This window comes from Myotis yumanensis, unplaced genomic scaffold (assembly GCF_028538775.1).
Source record: "Myotis yumanensis isolate MYYU_CA2020_CCGP unplaced genomic scaffold, mMyoYum1.0.hap1 SCAF_2, whole genome shotgun sequence".
In the NCBI taxonomy this organism is placed as follows: Eukaryota; Metazoa; Chordata; class Mammalia; order Chiroptera; family Vespertilionidae; genus Myotis; species Myotis yumanensis.
The window spans coordinates 72,957,428-72,970,559 of NW_027223753.1; positions in this window are offsets into that span (position 1 = coordinate 72,957,428).

The window sequence follows — 13,132 nt, forward strand, 5'->3', positions numbered from 1 at the left end:
GTTTCCCCAGTGGGTACAGCCTAACAATTCTGATGTTGCTATACATATATACTGAAATTAAACCATTACATAAGTGAATGATGGATGTTTGGAACCAAGTTTTTCACTCTTGGAGCAGGTTATAGATAAGCAAAGGGAAGAGACTAGAATAGTCTAAGTGGTAAGGATTAGAGTTGGAGACGAGTATGAATTCATGTTTTGCTTACTGTAGATACAGATAGTTACATATAAAAGTATTTATAGATGTATATATATATACAAGTGTTGGTACACACACACGTATTTCCTTTCTTTGTCAGCTGAGAGGGCCTAGAAGCAAAGACACCTTAATAGCAATAAGCATACCTAGTACTCAGATCTTGGTTTCTAATATCATTCTCTAATAAAAGAAACCAGGGCTCCTTGGGAAAACTGCTGATTCTAGGACTTAAAGGGAGACAAATAAGAGGGTCCTAGAGCATTTTTCAGTGACAGAAAGTAACGGAGTTTTAAAAAACAAGCAAACCCAAAATAATGAGGAAATGTTAAAAGGACCCAGGAGCCAACTGAAAACGCTCCCAAAGGCCAAAGCTGGAACGATTTGAGGAACAAAATAAATGTTTTAGTGTTGAATTATAAATAAAATAAATAGTAATGAGTCAATGCTGATATAAATAAATTACTGGATAAATAAATAAATGGGGAAGAAGAGAAAAATCTCACAGGCAAAAGAATTCCAAATAATTTATGCAGATACTCTGCTCTCAAGGAGGTGGAGCGAAACTGCCAACTCCTTAAATGTGGACGGCACACAGTGATTTCCTCCTAAAGAGTTCAGTAAAGAAACGTGACAAATACTATTTAGCCAGGTGGTCAGGATTTACGACAACAGCTGACAAGTCATGCTGATAGTATGTACATTTGAGATGATGTGATGAAAATGGCACTTAGCCTCTGTAGTCTTCCTTTCCAAACCTCATAACCCAATATAATCATGGGAAAGAATTAGACAAATCTAAGTTGAGAGACAATCGACAAACACCTGACCAGTACTCCCCAAAATAGTCACAAGAGAAGACTGAGAAACTGTCACAGCTAAGGGAAAGAAGCTATTTGCAGATGACCACTAAATATGATGTGGTGTCCTGGATGAAATGCTGGAACAGAAAAAGACATTAGGTAAAAACTAAAGAAACTTACTTTAGTTAATTAAAAAAATAGTGGGCAAAAATAAAAAATAGGAAAAAACACTGAAACCAAAATCTGGCTCAATGAGAAGATCAATAAAATTTTAAAAAATTCTAGCTAGACTGATAAGGATAAAAAGAGAGAAGACACAAACCATCAATATCAAGAATAAGAGTGTGATATCACTATGGATTCTATAGATATTAAAAATGATAAGGGAATATTATGAACATTATACCATCAAATTCAACAACTTACATGAGATAGACAAATACATTAAATGATACATACTATCAAAGTTCATTCAAAAAATATAGGTTACTGCTATACCTATTAAATAAGTTAAATTTATGCTTTAAAATCTTTCATAAAGAAATCTTTAAGAAGAGATTACTTCACCCCATCCAGTGTTACTCAGTGGTTATAGTGTCGGCCTGCACACTGAAGACTCATGGGTTTGATACCCAGTCAAGAGCACGTATCTCAGTTGCAAGTTCACTTCTGGCCACCCTGTCAAGTGGGAAGCAACCAGTCAATGTTTCTCTCTCACACTGATGTTTCTCTCTTTCTGTCTCCCTCCAAACCTTGTATTCTCTTTGAAAAGCAATGGAAAAAATATCCTCAGGTGAGAATTAACAAGAACAACAAAAACCAAAAAAACAAGAAAGAAAGAAAGAAAAAAGGAAGAGATGGCTTCACTGGAAATTTTACCAAATATTTAAGAAAGAAATAATACCAGTTCTACAAAACCTCTTCCAGAAAATTAAAGAAGAAGGAAATCTTTCCAATTTACTCTGTTAGGCCACTACTACTTTGATACAAAAACTAAAACATACACTATAAGGAAAGGAAACTACAAATCAATATCTCATAAACATAGATGCAAACATTTAGCAACTCAAAACCAACAATATATAAAAAGAACAATCCACTATGACCAAATTGAGTTTGTTCCAGGAATGAAGGATGGTCTAATATTAGAATAATAATCAATGTCATTCTTCATATTAACAGACTAATAAAATACTATATGATCAAGTCTACTGATGCAGTAAAAGCATTTGACAAAATTTAACAGTCATTGCTAAAAAAACCTCACATCAAATTGGGAATAGAATGAAACTTCCTCAACTTGATATGAGTTATATTTGAAAAACCTTTAGCTAATATCATAATGAAAGACTGAAAACTATTTCTCCAAGACTGGAACAGCATTTAATATAATACTGGAAATTCTAACGGAAATTCTAATCAGAGCAGTAAGGTAAGAAAAAAGGTAAAAAGCATACAGGGTTCAAAGGAAGAAATAAAGTTGTTCCTATTTCCAGATGACATTTTTTATTATAATGAAAATTCCAAGGAATCTACAAAAATCTCCCTAAAAACCTCTTATAATTAATTAGTGAGTTTAGGAAGATATTATAAGATAAACACACAAAAATCAACCACATTTTCTTTTTTTTGTTTTTAATCCTTACCTGAGGATATGTTTTCATTGATTTAGAGAGATAGGAAGGAGGAGAGAGAGAGAGAGAGAGAGAGAGAAACATTGATGACAGAGAGAAAGATTGATCAGCTGCCTCTTGGGATTGAATCCACAACCTGGGAATGTGCCCTGATCAGGTATCAAACCCACAACCTTTTGGTGCATGGGATGACACTCCAACCAACTGAGCCGCACTGGCCAATGCATCAACCACATTTACATAACAATAAACACATGGACCAGAATTAAAAACACAATACCATTTATAATCACTTAAAGAAAATAAAATATGTATATATACACTCAATAAAACAATGTATAGTATCTCTATATGCTAAAAATTACAAAATGCTAATAAAATAAATTTTAAAAAATCTAAAAAAATGGAGAGGCATACCATTTCATGAATTAGAAGCCTCAACATAGTTAAAGATGTCAATTCTCCTTAAATTGATCTGTAAGTTTAATATAATTTCTATCAAAATCTCAGAAATGTTTTTTTGTAGATATGTGCAAACTTTGTAAGGAAAGGGAAAGACTCAAAAATAGCTAAAACAATCCTGAAAGAGAATAAAGTGGGAAGAATCAATTTAGCTAATATTAAGACCTAATATAATCTAAAGTAATTGAGATACTGTGGTATTTGGCAGGGAGATAGACACATAAAGTAATAGAATGAGAATAGAGAACCACGAAATATGCCCAATTGATTTTTGACAAAGGTACAAAAGCAATTAAAAGGAGAAAAGATTTCCTTTTCAATAAATGGTGCGGGAGGACTTGGACATCCATAGTCAAAAAATAAAAAATAAATCTTAATTGGCACCTCAAATCTTACACCAAAATTAACTCAAAATCGACCACAAAGTTAAGTGGAAAGAGTAAAACTATAAATTTTTTAGGGAAATGATGGAAGAAATTCTTCAGGGGTCAGATGTAGGAATTTAACATACATCCGGCTTGCATTTGAAACTACTGAGATTGGATATAACAGAAAATAAGCAAAAAGAATCAAAAGGAATAGGTTGGGATGGAGTGTAGTGAGAAGTAATGGTACGGGCCTTGAAGTTCTTGCTAAAAAGTCTTAAGATGACCTGAAATAGAAATGCATGTGCTTTCTGAGAAGAGAAGTGGCATCATCAAAACAAAGCTCCGAGAACTCATGCTTGAAGAAGGTTCAGAAGTGGTTCCTGTGTGTTCACAGAACAACAATGACTGGTTGACTCTTCCTATGTTTCCAGAATGTCAAAGGTTGGTCAATGTTTTCTTTGCAGACCACATTTATAGATAATTTAGTTGCATCATATGATTTTACAATCCTGGATGGTGACCTTCCTAAATGATTCTGTTCTAGAAGTTCTCTATGTTTATTAACATAGTCCTGGTCTCTACATTTCAAATACTCTGCTACATATTCAGACAAGATTGAAGTTTTTATCCTGCCATGATTTTTAATGGGACTTTAGGAGATGACCATCCAGCCAATGACACCCTTCCCTAAGAACTGCCCTCACTCTGTCCACATCAGTGTGCACTTTTCAGCTGCTCTGCTTGAGCTTTTGTGACCTTGTTCACCCAGATGGGAGAGTCCCCAGGAAATTGGAAATGGGATAAAGAGACATGATCTGGCTGTCTCTGGCCTCTTTACCTGTGTATAGGTCATTCAGGTGCTGTGGGTAGCTGAAGGGTGAAGATCACAAATTCATTGAAAAGGCAGAAGCATGAAAAAGTAGAAGCTTTCAATTAATGGCAAGGCAGAAGCATGAAATGAATGGGGCTCTCAGGACTCAGTGAGTCTTAGTCACTTTCTGTCTTGAGTGACTCGAGATGCCCATGGCTTCCAATATATCCTTTTATCTGCCAAAGCTGCTTTGAAATGGCATTTTGTTATGAGCCATCTCAAGGGAATTGAATTTGAGAGTTGCATAACTGTTATTTTCAGTGTACACTTATTTTAAATTAACAAAGGAATTTAGTATAGCTATTTCCAATGGTGAATCCATTCCATTACTTTTTTCTCTGCCTTACAGTAACAGGGATGCTGACTTTCTGGTCAAAGAGGAAACCACTGACCAAAGAGGGACTGAGCTGATTTCCAGTAAAGGGGAGGGAAGGAGGCCTCTCTTTCCATTTCCAGGCAACGATGCAGATATCATCTCAGAAACAAAACCCGTTCTGAAGGCGAGTTATCTGCTCTCAAGAAAACATCACGTCACATTCATGACACTTAAGAAGGTGGGAAACGGTAGGGTTATGTTCTTCCTTTTGGAAACTGTTTATTACAAAATGGATTTTAGTTTAAAAGCTTTGGGTGCCTATGTGGCAAGTTTCAATTTGGAACTTTTATTTTGCATTCCCTCTAAATTCTTTAGCCCTTAACGTGAGCCTTTTTCTGAGGTGACCAGGAAAGGGCTGTTGCTGGTCTGTTTCATAGACATACAAGCTCTCATTAAGGTGCTGCTGTTCAACATTCGTTCTAGGCCAACCAACCCCATTTCTCTCACCTTCACCACCTACCATCTTTTCGGCTCTATTCAGATTGTCATCCATTTGCTTTTCCATTCTTTGATGCCCCCATCCTGCTCATTGGAATTGGATGTAGATAAATTTTCTCTTTCTACTTTCCAAAGGCTTCTTAGTCTCTTCTCTTCCCTCCCTTCCATTCTCTCTGGCACTTCCAAAGTTCAGGCCCTCATCAATTCTTACCCGTGTTCTGTAATTAATACTTCTGTTGTCTCCTGTCTTCCAGCATCCTGTGTATAACTGCCAACAGACTGGTTCTTTGACCAGTTCATTTGCTAAGGCCTAGCTGTGATCATACCACTCCCTCACTCAAAATCCCTCCCTCTCCCGTATAGAATAAAAAGCAAACTCTGGCCCTGACCGTTGTGGTTCAGTTGGTTGGGCTGTGTCCCGTGCACCTAGAGGTTGCTGGTTCAATTCCTAATCAGGGCACATGTCTGGTTTGGGAGCTTGATCTGCAGTGGGGGGCTTGCAGGGGCTGCTGATCAATGTTTTGCTCTCACACGGCAATGTTTTTCTCTCTCAAAAAAATCAATAAAATTCTTTTTTTAAAAAAAGGAAATTCTGTAGCCTGGCATTCATCCTGCACCCTCCATTAGCTGGCTCATTTGATCTCTCAGGAACTGCCTCTATGTGTCCTGTGGTCCAATCAAGCATGCTGGTCATCTGGCATGATGCCTGAGCCTGCACTCACCTTCTGCCTTCCACCACCCTCTTTCCTCTCTGGGCCTAAGTCCTGCTTTTCTCCTTTCCTCCCAAAGCCTACCCAGATGTGCCTTTGCGATTCTCCCTGGTGAATTACTCTGCCCTTCCCAGTGACATGGTCTATATTTCTGTTTATAGTTTATAAAACATTCTAAGGTCTTAGTGTTCCTTGGATATGGACCTATCCTCAAAGCAAGCTCTTTGTGGACAGAGCCAGGCCATATCCCTCCCAGGAAACTCCAGGTCCCTAGTTCAGTGTGGAACGTGCAGTATGTGATCTGTGAATATTGGTTGAATGGGGGTTGGGAAGAAAAAAAAAAAAAGAGTGCCTTCAGGCAAGCTCTGTGCCCACAACAGTTTCCTCTGCTCATGTGACTACTGTTTCAGAAGATCCAGGTCAAATGACTCAGCAAAAATTTGCAGGTCAAATGACAGGAAATAAGAGCTTCAGAAGCTGACTGTTAACGCTGATCTGAAACACATGTGCCTGGATCCCAGGGCCGGTGCGGGGAGGTTTTCCACAGCCCATGCCAAGAGGCTGCAGCCTGATAGTGTGTCCAGGAGGGTCTAAAGAACCGCAGGTTCCCCGCAGCCCCCTCAGGCATCTGGTGCCCCTGCAAGGGCTTTGGGATGTCTGCAGAGAGCTGAGCAGCATTCACAGATTGTGCCCCTCATTCAAGAAATCCATCTGCCTGGATTTCCCAGGTAATCAAAACTTGCCACTACTTTTAAAAGTAAAATCTATTTTGTGATAAATGGTTTCTAAAAGAAAGAACACAATCCCACACCTTCCCACCTTCTTAAGCTTCTTGATAGCTCTTGGCTTGAACCGGACAATCGATGGGTCCGTGCTGCCTGTCACTACTCAAGCCAATTAAGCAGAGACAGGATTGAATCACATATGAGCATTTATTCCAATACTGCCGGCAGTATGGGAGAGCAGCAGGCCATCCACAAAAATCTGCTTTGACCCCCACTATAAGCCAACTGCTTATATTGGTTAGAAGGACAAAGATTACATGGGAAAGTAGGCAAAAAGGGAAAATGGGCAGTTTACAGGTCTGGAGATTTGCAAAGGCCTGCAGGTATGCAAGGGGCTGGTGATCTTCAAGGAACTAGCGATATACAAAGGCTGGGGTTCCTCAAAAGGCTGAGGGCTCTGGTTTCTGCTTTCCTTGAGAATAGGCAGCTTCCTGATGGGGAAGATGGGCTACATTTCCAGGTGAGTTCACAGGTCCCATAGGCAACTGCCAGCCAGGTTCGAATGTGCCTTCTTCAATCAGAATAAAACAATCACTGTTAACAGAGCATGATTGATATTTCTTACAATTAGCTGGTCCCCAATACTCTATTTCTGCCCCTATCAGGCTGACATCAGGTATATTGGTTGCTCCTCATCCTACCACTACTATTATATCTCCAAATAATAATAATTACAACAATAATAATAGTTAACATTTATGTGTAAGTCCTAAATGCCCAGAAACCTGAGAGGCACTCTGCATACATTATTTCATTTTGGCTTTACAACTGCCCTAAGAGATCAATGTCATTTTCCCCAGTTATTAGGTATGAAAACTGCGGAGCAGGGTGGTTAAGTAACTTGCCCTTGGTTCCAAGGCAAGTTAAATAACGGAAATAAACCCTAACCCAGGTGGTGGGGTGCAGGACCCACTGACAAACCGACTGTTCTGTTGCCTCCCGAGGTACAAATTGACCTGCAATAAGGTGACCGACTTGTCCTGAGACTTTCCTGGTTTCAGCATGGAAACCCTTCATCTAGGAAAAACCAGGATGGTTGCTCACTCGACCTTGAGAGCAAGAAAGCACTGGCCAGAACATTTGGCTTCCATAGACCAGCTGTTCTGCTGCCAATGGTCCACCCCGAGCTGTTGAGTGAGGATGCAGAAGGAACCTGTTAACCAAGCAAATCAAACCAGCAGGGCCAGACAGTGACACCAGGCCTCCCTGGGACTATTTATAATGTCATTCCCCTTGAAAGCATATCTGTTCAACGTAGTGAGGATAAGAAAGTTCTATGAATAAAAATCGTATACTTCATTCTCTATATGTAAAACAAAAGAATGGCTACATACACTCATTATGGGCAATTTTCTAAGCCAGACTGTTTTTGGGGGCATGTTAAAGAGCTTATCATCTATAGTAATAAAAGGTTAATATGGTAATTAGACCGGACAGCCCAACGACCTTCCCGATGTCCGGACGTCCTTCCTGACAAAGCTGGGACTGGTGACCATAGGAGGGAAGCAGACCGTGGCCATAGGAGGGAAGCATTCCAGATCCCAGATGCCTGCCAACAGCTGGAAGAGGGAAGCCCGGGTCCTGGGTGCCAGAGGGAAGACGGTGCTGGCAGTCGGGGTAAGGAAGGCCTACTCTTGCACGAATTTTCGTGCATCAGGCCTCTAGTTAAGATAATAAAAGCTATCAACTCCCCTTTCTCCCCACCATTCCCAGGAACAGCACCTGAGGAGTCAAGCATTATTCAGTTTCATAGCCCTGACAGAAATCTGACTCCCTCTCAGGGTGTGGACACAGGTGGGGTGGGGGCACTAGAGCTGGGTCTGCGGCTCTGCTCTGTGGCACAAAAAGGAATGCTTCCTGAGAAGCCCCAAGACGGTGAAGTTGCAGCAAAGATCCCCTTAAGTTTCACAGAATCAGTTGTAAACAGAAACCTCGGTGAACTGACATCACATTTCATTTATTCCAACCCTGCCCTAGCGTGTTTACCCGGTCCCCTCCCTATTCTGCCTGGCCTTCCGCCTGAGAAAGAGGGTGGGCTTTGTGACTGCCTCTTCCTCCAAAGGACAAAGCTGAGGTCAACGGCAGTCTGGCCTCCAGAATATCGGACTTGCTGCATTGGAGGGTGTTGCTTCCACAGGACATTAAGTGCTCCTTTGGGAGTTCACGATTAACTTCCAGGCAAAACAAAGTGGAGTGGCTTTCTGTTTTGCTTCTTGCATCTGCACAAGCCAGGACATTGTCTTGGCAGCAAGACTCACTCTTTTAGGGAAAGAGAAGGGGCAGGGGAAAGCTGATCAGCTTACAGACAGGAGGGGCCGCTGCTGCCTCTCCCCAAGGCCTCATTACCTTGGACCTGTTAAGCAGCAGCTTCCAACAGGACAGGATGGAGCCATTCCCGAGGGGGTGCCCTTCAGCCACCTCAGAGGGATTCCCAGCTCCAAGAGGGCAGTGGGCGTTTGATGGGGCAGCTGGGTTACTCTTCAGTGAGCTAAGTGACTCCTTTAGGAATTAGGAGCCAAATAGCTTGAGGCTGCCAGAAAAGATGACAAATTTGCTTTTCCTTGACTATATATACAAAAGAAATTATTTCATGGAAAATTATAATGGCATTTTTTTAAAGGATATTGAGGCTCACATTTCAGATTGTTATATTTTTTATTTGCTTCTTAAATGTAACTTAATCTTGCTATTTAGACATTGTTTATTAAAACCAAAATATTAAGACAGTTCCTCCCTTAAAACCAAATCTGGACTGTTTTTTTCACGGGAAGCTCATAACATCTGCAGAGAGGGGAGTGTTCACCTCTCCTCAGTGTCCTAGTGCTTTTTGGGCTAAATCTCCATAAATACTATTATTTCATTTGTACCTTTTCCAGCTTTTACCTTCCTGGCTCATTCATAGGCTTTTGAATCTTCCAGGGAATTTCTGCAAATTGCCACTGACACAGTATTGAAAGCCTAGATCAGTGGTTCTCAACCTTCCTAATGCCAAGACCCTTTAATACAGTTCCTCATGTTGTGGTGACCCCCAACCATAAAATTATTTTTGTTGCTACTTCATAACTGTAATTTTGCTACTGTTATGAATCATAATGTAAATATCTGATATGCAGGATGTATTTTCATTGTTACAAATTGAACATAATTAAAGCATAGTGATTAATCACAAAAACAATATGTACTTATGTATGTGTTTTCCGATGGTCTTAGGCGATCCCTGTGAAAGGGTCATTCGACCCCCCCCAAAGGGGTCGTGACCCACAGGTTGAGAACCGCTGGCCTAGATAGTCAAACAATTGTGGAGTCGGTGGGACTCTGGATGGACTAGGGCTATGGCCCAAAGCAAAATTAGACCCTGAAACACAATCTCTCACTGCAGAAGCCTATCTTCCTCAAGAGTGTTGAATGGGTACCCCAACTCCTATTCTGTTTAATGATCTCAATGCCCAGATAGTAAAACCTGCTCAGAACGTCCACTTTATGGGAACACAGAAAGAAGATGTTGACCACAAAGAATAGACTCAGAAACGTTCATCCATTTTCAAAGTAATAAAATCTGATTTCAAACTAATGTGACCAAAACAAACTATAACTTCAGTTTATTTGTGAAAGTTCTGGCTACATGGGCTGTGACTTCTGGACAAACCTGGCAGTGCCTCCTTCTTAGTTGTTTCCATATTTCTCTCCTACTTCCTTGTCCTTCCATCTCATCTTCTCTTCCCTTATTTTTCCCCTCCTTTCCCTTTATTTTATTTATTTTTAATTTTTATTTTCACCCCCACTTATCTAGAGTACCTACTAAGAACTCAGAACTCCTCCCCATCCTGGAGGAATTCACCATCTAGTAAAGGACATAATAATAATGACTATTGTCCTCATAAAAATGAACACTAACTGCTAATATCTATGTAGCTGTCCCTGTGTGCTAGGTATCATGCTAAGTGCTCTTCTTGCATCGGCTCATTTGATTCTTGCAGCACCCCTATGTGGAAGGAACTGTTATGTCGCTTGAGATCCTGAGAAGTCAAATGACGCACCTCAAATCTCAAGCTTTTACCTGACAGAGCTTTTTGAACAAATGAGAAATCACAGTGCAACATGACAAGCGCTATCAGAGTGATATGCACAAAAAGCAGAGAAGCTGACAAGACAAAGAGAATAAGGATCTCTCCCTACATGAATTTGGAAAGATTCTTGAAGAGGTACCATTGCATCATGAGAGAGACTTTACATGATGGAGAAGAATCTGATTGCAAGGCTAGATTAATTCGTAACTTAGACAATGAGAAAGAAGACATAAAAAATGTCACTGTCATCTAAGACTATCATAAGAATGGAAGTTACTTGGATTTTCATTAGACTATGTCAATGCAGATGCTGCATAATTTTTTTTTTTTTTGCCATACAAAACCACTTTATAATTTCAATTCTTGCTTCATTTCCTCCTTACACTAAGCAATCCTGCCTATGTTTGTTGAAAGAATACCAGCATTTTCTCTTCGCTTCTTGCCCTGTCCAGTCCATACATTTATTAATCACATGATTTTTCTAGAGCCAAGTGTTTGAGCATACTTTACTTCTTAAGAAATACTCTAAAACAGTTCAGGGGAACCCCCCTTCACTTTCTAGGAACGTTGGCAGCTATATGGTGGACTTAGGACCTTCATTTAAGTTCTGGCTTTGACTCATACCACATTGTATTTTCAAGTCAGAAAATGTAAACACATGATGCTTCTGCTGCTCAGCACTCATGTCCTCCTCTTAGATGGTAGATAGGAACTCAGTTTTCTTTGGAGAACCACTTCTCCACCAATCCCAATCCAAACTCTTGAAAGTGGTTACCTGCCCCAGTCATAGCCAATCAAGATCATAGCCATACTATACGACCTGTGCCGGGCCAATGAGCATCAGCCTTGGAACTTTAACTTAGTCCTCTTGGGAAGAGGCAAATGCTTCACACTTTGCTAACAAAGCTGGCAGGATATGAACTACAGGTGCCCGTCTCTGCCACCCCTTGAAAGCCTACCTGAACATGAAGCTAACACAGTGCCAGTGTTTCTGCTCAGATTGTTAATCCCCTTCATAGTTTTCTCCCTAGCCACACCTGTGGCTACTAGCATCACTGCAATTGAGGGACTGCAATCAGAGGAGCCCCGGATGGAGGACATAGTGACTATTGATACTGCCTTTATTCATGAGGTCAGTGCTATCCCCCACCCCTACCTTGATTCTCCAAATCCTGTCTGACTTCTCATAACCTTTTCAACTACTGAAAAATCTCTTATTGTCAGATTTCCAACTTCTTGACCCCTTCGAAGACCTGCCATTCCCTTCTCCATGTTCCAGGAAGTACATCTGAGCTGTCAGTCAGGAACGCTCTTAGAGCCAATATCAACTCCTTCATTAGCCGGCTGACACTGTCGAATGGCCAGGAGCCTTAGACTCTCCACCTCGCCCCGAGGCTTCAGGATCTTCACACAGAAGAACAAGGTGCCAGACTTCTGCTAGGATAGCTATGGCTTCAACACAGGTGCCACCTGAAACTGCCTACTTTTTCAGACCAACCTCAATCTCCAGGAGAGCAAGTTGGGGTGCTGGAACAAGTCTACAAGAAGAATATCCCTCAAACTGGCACCACTATGCAGCAATGTTGTTTGTTATGTGTGATGGTCCAGCCATCTTCAAGAGCTAAGTAGCATCATGCGCAACTTTATGGTCTTCTGAGATGATACCCTGATTTGCTCTGGTTCATTTGCAGTTCACTGAAAGGCATGATTGCTGGTGGACCACTGTGATGTTTCTGAGCCACATTCTTTTCAGCCAAAGCATCTGAGATATTAATATACCTTGAAAAGACACTTCTCTGGTCCATTTAAGATGCTCTTGGTCTTCCTGGTCACTTAAAGAAACGTCACAGCTGCATAGTGGCCTATAAACTTCAAGACTCATTCCTGATACTCTACCACCCTTCCTGCTTAAAACAAACCATAAGAGCAAAGGCCATTCAGGTCTTCTAGCAATGCTTTATTTGTGCACAAATTGCAAAACAACCACTGTTTAACCAGAGTTTCAGACAGGTCTCAACTCTTCTTGGTTTGTGCCTCTCAAGGTCACTTATAAGCAAATTATTGAGACTCCAATGCATTTTTCCATAGAAATAATGTTACAGACTGTATGAGGACTCAGGTCAAGCCATAAGTGCTATGCTAACCATGGTACCAAGAGCACTATTTCAATAACTCCCAATCACTATATATATGATACTAAAGGCCCAGGGCACAAATTCATACATGGGTGGAGTCCCTAGGTGATTTGGGCTGATTGGGGGCATCTTGCCCAGTCCCAATTGGGGCCAGCTGTGGGAGGTTGACTGTGGGAGTGCACTGACCACTGGGGCAGCTCCTGAATTGAGCGTCTGCCCCCTGGTGGTCAGTGCACTTCATAGCGACCAGTTGACTGGTTGTTTGGTCGTTCGGTCACTTAGGCTTT